Source organism: Pteropus alecto, unplaced genomic scaffold, assembly GCF_000325575.1.
Source record: "Pteropus alecto unplaced genomic scaffold, ASM32557v1 scaffold359, whole genome shotgun sequence".
Taxonomy (NCBI): Eukaryota; Metazoa; Chordata; class Mammalia; order Chiroptera; family Pteropodidae; genus Pteropus; species Pteropus alecto.
In genome coordinates, this window is record NW_006443119.1 from 1,126,414 (window position 1) to 1,134,752 (window position 8,339).

General features: G+C 37.3%; 1 protein-coding gene and 1 pseudogene across 1 annotated transcript in view; both read left to right on the forward strand.

The window, feature by feature from the left end:
• NUCKS1 (nuclear casein kinase and cyclin dependent kinase substrate 1) overlaps positions 1 to 8,339 on the forward strand; it is a 33,996-nt gene that overhangs the window by 8,991 nt on the left and 16,666 nt on the right. The gene's annotated exons all lie outside the window — the stretch shown is intronic.
• LOC112471849 lies at positions 5,340 to 5,458 on the forward strand (annotated as a pseudogene).

The following is an 8,339-nucleotide window of genomic DNA, read 5'->3' on the forward strand; positions in this document are numbered from 1 at the left end:
TCCCCGCGCTGCTGCAGCCTCCGAGCTGCTCCACTGCCTCCCCCACCCGCCGCACTGGAGCGGGTGGGGTGTTCCCTGAACCATCAGTGGCCAGAGGGGGAGGGGTGTGAAGTCAGCGCCCCTACCCAGGCCCCACCTCCTCGAGGCCCGCCCCTTTGAGCCCGCTGGGGAAACACCGGAGGGCTCGGGCCCACACTTTGAGGAGAGGCGGAGACGCCCGTGTTGACCCTTTCCCCCTTATGCCTGCGTGGGGGTTTGGGGGGGACTTAGCTGTCTTTCTCCTACAGACCGGAGTGTTCCACACCAACGGGGAGGGGCAGCACTGCCACCGGGCCCCGCCTCCGTCCTCGGGGGTCGCTGCGGGGCCCCGCCTCCCGCATCGGGCCGGGCGTGGGCGGGGCCCAGCCTTCCCACCTCCGGCAAAAGTGAGAGTTCGGAACCGGGCCCTAGAAAATAATGATTGCTACCTCTTTCTAACTTGTAGTTCCGACCGGTTTAATCCCTCGAGTTTGCCCTTCCCTCTGACTAGAAATGTCCTTCCTCGGGGAAATGTCCTTCCTTCGGGAGGTGCGGGTTAACAGCACCACCCAAATCCCGTGTGGTTCTCGTTCCCGCTAGCTCTCTACTCTGGCCCAGCGTACACGTCTCGCATGTTTTTGTGACTCTCTCTTTACCCCGAATAACTTTTAATAATAAAGAAGCTAGATTTAGTTAACCATTAGACTTTATTCTGAGAATTTCAACAAGTTTGCTGTGCCTCAGCAGACAGTGGAATCGCCCTTTGCCGTCCTCCTGGCTGTTGCATGGAATGTGCCATTTATGGAGGGGTGTGGCTTAATTCAATTTGTTGAGGCCTTAAAAGAGCGCTGTTGCTACATATTCCGTTTAATGTAATGTTCGTGACGCTTCCGTTGTGAGGAATTGGCTACTTTCCATAGTATTTCTGGATACGTAGGTAAAGGTTTCGTTTTAAAATATTTTAACAGTTATTGCTTCCCCTTCTTTCCAAGTTTTCTGAGAAAGGGAAGTTATTTTGATCTAGAGTTCTAAACCCGGGAATGGGTTTTGTTCCACACCGTTCTGTCTCCTGACTAGACCTTCCTTCTCCAGCTTATGGTGGTATAGGACTGCGTACCCTACGCTCGGGTTGGGCATCAAGAGAGTGCTAATAACTAACTGCTTGACTGCTTTTCTGCCTTCTGATTTCAACCCGCATCTCTGATAACTCACCATCGCAACCGGGAAGAGTTTTGCCGAGTTTTTGGCAAGGAGTCTGAATACACGTTGCAGGTTATAGTATACACGCTTCCCCGCCCCCCCCATAAAAATCGACCGATGTACCCATCAGTTTATGTAGAATATTTTCTTTAGGAGCAGGTCAAACATACTATCATAATAAAGATTCGCCTCATCTCGATTGGATCTTCTGTCTTACGGAAGTAAATTACTGTGTGATGAAATTGGACTATTAGTTTTCTTTGCCTTTTAACTCTAGTGCACTAGGTTTTGGTGACTTTATTGTTGTGACTTATACTCATCTGCCTGAGTTTGTGACTCCAGATTTAGATTGGAACAGGAACAGAACTTTTTTTACTTGAAAACTGGATTTTTCATATCACCAGTTGGAGACAAATATATTAAGTACTTTCTCTAAGTTTTTTGTAGGTATTGAGATTTCTACACAACTTTTCTCTTGCTCAGTATGTTGTTAAAAAATAATTTTAACTTTATTTTTTCCTAATTGATGAATGAAGTTAATATATTGTGGGATTTTTTTGGTCACTTTTAAGTTATTAATTTCAAAGCACTTTGGTTTCTGATAAAGTCTCTGTAACTTTTTTTTAAGCCTTTAACATACTCATGACCAATAATAAAGCAGAAATAATTAAACTTGAGTTTGGTGGTTTGTTAAATTTTTCAGTTAGAAAAGTCCTCTTAGAGAAGTGCTTTTATTTCAAGGTGTAAATATGTATTGAGGGCATTTAACAAAAAATCACTGATCAACATTAATTTCGGAATAATCAGCTTTGTATAAGAACAAACCAAAAAAATGTTAATGGAAACCTTAAAAAACAAAATAAACCAAAAAAGAAATTGGAAAATAATAGTATTAGCACATCTTCTTTTGGAGTATGTTTCTGCCCTTGGGCCTATATAGAATTTTGAGGTTTTTATGGTTTTCATTTTAATATTAACCTAAGCATTTAAAGAAAGTTTAGAAACGTATTAATGGCTGCTTGACACCATTTTCCAAATGAAAGGAATGAAGAACTGATCAGCTATAGCAGGGTTTTCCCATAGATGTGTGTAACATATATCTAAGTAGTTTCGTTTATACAGTATTGTTATCTTTACGGTTTATTGGATTTGTTATATATAAATGAGAGCTCACATATTTTAGGCCTTGGATTCAAAGTTACAGCATAAAATTATAGTCTTGGAGCTAGTAAGAAATGTAGGCAAATTATTTTACAAGGACTTACTGGGGACCTGGACAAATGTAGTAGGTGCCAAGGTTGGTCCTAGAATCTAGATTTCTCTCTGTGCAGTCCTGCTCATCCTCTCTCTCTTTATACACAACAGTGTCTTTACCTTCTGCCTGTTAAGTATTGATGTTTTGTAATACATGGGACTTTTCAAAATGCTTTTCATATTGCTCTTATCCTTATGAGGAAGAAAAATACCATTACTTGTAAGAGATGAGAAAGAAAGTTCAGAGATTTACTGATGTGCCCAGACTAGAATCAAGGATTTTTGAAATTCATCTTGGTATATTCTGCAGAGATTCTCCTCCCTTATTGAAAATTATCTAAGTCACTCAAATCAATCTACTTGATGTCTTGCTATCTTGTCTTTTGTTTAGTACTTGAGATTGGAAGGAACTTTACCATTGAATGTTTATATATGAAAGCATAGGCTCTTGTAGGTTGATGTTGAAAATTTAACAGCTTTCCCAGATTCCAGATTGCTTTCATGTCCAAGAGAATTATGTTTGAGATGTCTGGATTCTAAAAATTGGTATTCTCTCTTACCAGAAAATTAGTTTCAAAAGGTACTCAGTTAAAGGGAAAACTTAGAAACCTAAAAATTCAAGGTAGCTTGGGGTTTATGATACCAAGTATGTACAGGAAAACGTTAAAAATTTAGTATTCTAGTAAATGTGGTTAAAGTGAACCTGGTTCCTTATATCTCTTATTCTCTACTCCCAGGTTATGTGTGTCTGTGTAATTTTTATTAATCTTGGATCTGTACATTCGATTATTACTTATGTGTCACTTTACTCCAAAAAGACACTCTTCTGTAGACTTTACCTTCAAAGATATGTCACATAATAACTTGCAAAGTCTGAATAATGGGGGGAGTTAATTTTATAACAACACTTAAGTATTCAGCATTTCCCAACATACATGTAGTTAGTTAAGCTGAGAATTATAATAGTGTTTAAAATGTGGTTTTTAAAAGTAATTCGTTAAACATTTACTGAAAATAAGCAGAGTCACTGTGCTAGAGGCTTTCACTTTATCTTGTTTTATCCTTATTACAACCCTGTAAAGTAGGATTTTTTTTTTTAAATTCCTACGTAACAGGTGATTAAGCTTAAAGAATATGTTACTCAAGGTCATAGAACTATTAAAGCAAGGCCAAGATCTGAATCCAGATTTTCTGAATACAAAGCTGGCATTCTTTCCATGGTACCAGACTTTCCTTTCTAGTATTTGGCATGAAGATGGTCAAATGTTGTACATTCTGTATATATAAGTTTTTAGCTCTGTGTAGAAAATATTTAGGGAAAATATGGCCCAAATGTTTTAAATAGTTTTGTTCAACTCTATATTTAGAATAATTTTCAGAGATAAAGTCCAGTTCCTTCATTTTATCGCTGATGACTTTGAAGCCAAAGGAATTAAGGTGTAGACATAGGAGCTGGATTTAGACTATACGAGTTTTAGCTGTTCTCCTTTCTACTAGATTTACATTTACTGATTTTCAATTCCACATAGAATGTTTTACAGATCCACATCCCTTGTTTGAAACCATTGGAGCCATATATATTTGGAAGTTCATATTTTTGCAAGAATTTTTAAAAGGTGACGGTGTCTATCTGTATATTAATGCATCATCACCAGTGAGTCTGGGGTAGTGCTCCTATCAAACACATTACTATCTCTATAGTAAAACTTATGAATCTTCACACACACACAAAGCTAAGAAGCCCCTCACTGTTCATGTCAAGTCAGGTTTACTACATAAGTTATGAAAGTATTTTGGTTTTCAAAACTTTGAATTTCTAAACTGTGGATTAAAGATTTTGAACTTAAACAGAAGTTAATTTCTCAGCCTTCAGTTTTAGAAAAAAAATCACGTGGCAACTCAATTGAGTTATCACTAAGCAACTCTGTGCCAAAATATTCTGCCAGGTACTTTACACATATTTCAAAACTTTGAAACAACTCTTTAAGCAAGGTATATATTATCCCTATTTCATATATGAGATAGCCGAGTCTTGGCCAAATTGACAGGCCCAGTTCACCTAACTTACTAAAGAGGTGAAGCAGGAATTCAAATCCAAGTGTGGCCAACCCAAAGTCAGTTGGTGTGATCTTTCCTGTGAGACACTGCCACTAGGTGTCACTCTTTCTTGCAGTAGTAGTGTGCTTTGCCATCTCTGGAGGGGGTTACAGTTCATAATACAACTCGTGGGGAAGACCAACTTTAAAGTGAGCTTGAGGGAGCGGGTAGTGGAGAAAAGGACAATTTTTGGAAGGAATAGGAGAATATGTGGAGATATTAAAAGAAGATACACTGCATATAGAGGAAAGAGCAGTGAAGGAGTGTGAGGCTTTTATAGGAATACGTGCATGTAAGATGTGGCATTGCTTTAAGTGTATACATTTCATACTACAGCAGGGTATTTCCCCCTGACTAGAATAAGCGAATAGATTCCAAAGCCACTTAAAAGATACTGTAAGAAAATTAATGAGCCCGTTCTACATGGAAGTGTAGATTGGGAAATGCCGAACAAAATGGTAGCTAACTGAATTCGGTTTGTACTGAAATATGTATAATCAATTAGGATTTGTCCCAGGAACAAAACTTAAAACCTGTCACCGATTCATCATATTAAAAGACTGAAAGGAAAACCATGGCATTTAAAAAAGTTCAACAACTATTGTAACACTCATTAGTATATTACATTTAGAAGGAAATTAATTTAAAAATGGAGGTGATCGAACTTCACAAAAGTTACAAACTAATGTATGTTGTTGAGTTTTTAATGATTTAAGTCAATTAGCAGTACTCTTGCTGTGAGGTAACAGCACAGTAAAAGAAATTCTGGGGTCTACAGCCATGCCACCCTGAACAAGCCAGATTCCATCTGATCTCGGAAGCTAAGCAGGGTCAGGCCTGGTTAGTACTTGGATGGGAGACCACCTAGGAAGACCAGGTGCTGTAAGTGTAAAAAATAAAAAAATAAGGGATTGTAAGCTGACAGGGTCCTTGTAATCTATGAGGTCAACCAAGGGTTGCCTCACCTAAAAAAAAAAAATATACTGAGTATCAGGAGACTTGAGTTCCAGCCTCTGCTTAGGTTTATACAATGGAGATGTTTGAACTCCACTTGAATAATAATAGTACCTTATATTTACAAAGCATTTTATAGTTATCGGGATTTTTCTTATAGGTTTTTTCCAGCTCTAAAATAAAATTAATATGAAGGAGAAAGTAATTTTCAATAAAGGGAGATTGGTTTTACTTACTTATTTATATATTTGGTCTGTTTTTCCAGAAATATAAAACAAGGCCACCATATTATATCCACATCATAGTCCATGTGAATGGTGCCCTTATTTAATAAGATTTAGAGTCTGCATAGCCAGATGCTTGCAGTACAGACTTGGTTACTTGAACTTAACAGTGAAGTTATTGAGTATGCTGTGAACTATTACTTCTATTTACATTTTTAAATTCTTGGCTGCAAAGGGAAATAAATGTAACTCATTACTCTAGATTATAAAGAAGTATCTAGAGATAACCTCAGTATAGGAGACAGCAGTGTTATGCATAATAGGCAAATACATTTACCACAGGACACTTTGGTCAAAGTGGGGCATCCCTTTGTCTTAAAAAATGTGTCACTATCTAGATTCTAGGAAGTGGGACTGATAAAGCATTGCATTGCCATGTTTTTAAATAACTACTATATAAATAGCCATAATTACAGGTTTTTGAAATACTTTAGGTGAAGAGACCACAGGTTGCCAAAGAGTATTTCATCTGGGTATAACATTTTTGGGTGCTTTGTAGTGCATATCTATTTTTTGAATTTTGTACATGTTCTAGTAACCTGCTGAGCAAGGTGATCTGCAGGGAGATTTTATCTGTCAAGAAAAAAATGACCCAGTATATGATCTACTTGAGAAATGAAAAATTTGCTTGAGAAAATCCACCCTGCTTTTCATTGGGCTGGAATAACACGCACCTGTCTGCCACAGTTATGCTGCAGCTGTAAAGATTTATAACGATTCTCTAAAATCGGAGACTATCAGAAACTTTGCTACTTGAAATCATATCAGTAAGAATAAAACCTCACTTTTGTCAGAAAGAGCTAAGTCCTTTTGACATGGAGAACCAGCCTCAATTTACAGCTTCAGAGGAAAGGTTGCCGAACACACAATTCCACATCTACACCTTAACTTTACCAAGAAATGGGAAAAGAGGTCCACTTTGCAGTCTAGACTTCATTTGACCCCTTTACACGCAGTCCTATTGTGCTTTGAGCCTATTAAGGTTCTGCTGCATTTAAATTTCACGTAAATTCTACCCTCCCCCAAATCCTATAAGTTTTCCTATTTGGTTAAATGCTCCACATTTCAGATGTGCCATTGACATCGTTGTAATGAGTCAATAAACCCGATTGTAGGTCTACAGATTTGTCCTGTGCTTGGGTTAAGACAATTGGGGAAGATTCTTCTGAGGTTGCCTTCTCTGCTGCAGGCAGGGCTCTACTTGGTAATGTGCACATTTGAGACCCCTTCATTTTTATCTGCTTGAGGTTTCTCTGTCTCTAATAGCTTATGGTTTGCACTGAATTTCTGTTGGCAAAAATCTAGCCCATTTTTTTTTATCTAATACTTTATCTTATTATGCTCACTGAAATTTGCATGTGACTTTTAAGCATGTCGATAGAAAAAAAGATCTAGTGGGGGATCGTGACAATTATAAACGTGCCTGTCTCATTCAGAACTCCTTCACTCTGATCCTTTTTCTGCAGAAAATAGAAACTTTTTCTGTTTGACTAAGTTTTTGGAGCTCTTCCTATAATTTTTTTGCTTGTTTTGCTTTTTTCTTGTATCTTGTGACTTTTTAAATTTTATGTTTCATTGTAAATAAGATGCAGTCAAAGCAACATATCTTCACCAAAAGGAACTTAAAGCTCAAGATAAATGAAGCAGTTGTAAGAAATTACCCTGAGTTGAGTTCAAATATCCTGGTTTCTATGACTAATATTCTTGTATCCTGGGAAATTTTGGCATATGAATAATCTCTGAAGGATAGGAGACTGGAGAGGTAAATTCCTAAGTTTTTGTGTGGGGGGAGATAGTTAATATGCAGAAACTTTAATGGCATGTAAGTTCCGTAGAGGAGTTAGATTTGTGAACCTTTAGGAAAGGAAGATTTGAGAGGCAGCAAGTGCCCTGTAGGGTGTAGGATTGGATGGGCTTGAGTTGGGAAGTTGACTTTACCATTTCATAGCTTGTGGCTGTAATAAAGTTACTTAGCCTTTTGAACATTAGATTCTTCAGATAAAATTGAATTAATGTTAATTAGCTCCCCTTGGGAGATTATTGTGAGAATTAAATGGGAGTTTAGGTGAAGTATCTGGCTGTTGTAATCATCGATAAAAGTCAGCATGGATTCACACACAAAAAAATGTCTCATATCAGTATCCATAATGTTGGCTTTCTGGAATATCTCAAGCATTTGATTCACATTTTGTTTTTAAAATATAAGTAGTTTAGCACTTCTCTTTAATGCCGGACTTTCAAAGCTTTAACATGTTGAAGGAGGTGATAATATTCCAAATTGACATGACCAGGAAACCTTTAGAAAACCTATCTTGACAGAACACAAGTTAGAAAATTCTTTAATGAGAAAATTCTTAAAGAGAAAATTTTTAAAATTTGAAATTATAAGGCATGTTCTTAAAATTATTTTAATTAGCTGAGTTTTGTGATTCCTAGGAATGTTTTGTTTGAACAAAAAGCTTTATTCCTAAAAAGTTTAATTATTGTTGATTTAAATGGTCTCATTTGCTCTTTAAAAGAATACTGTTAATA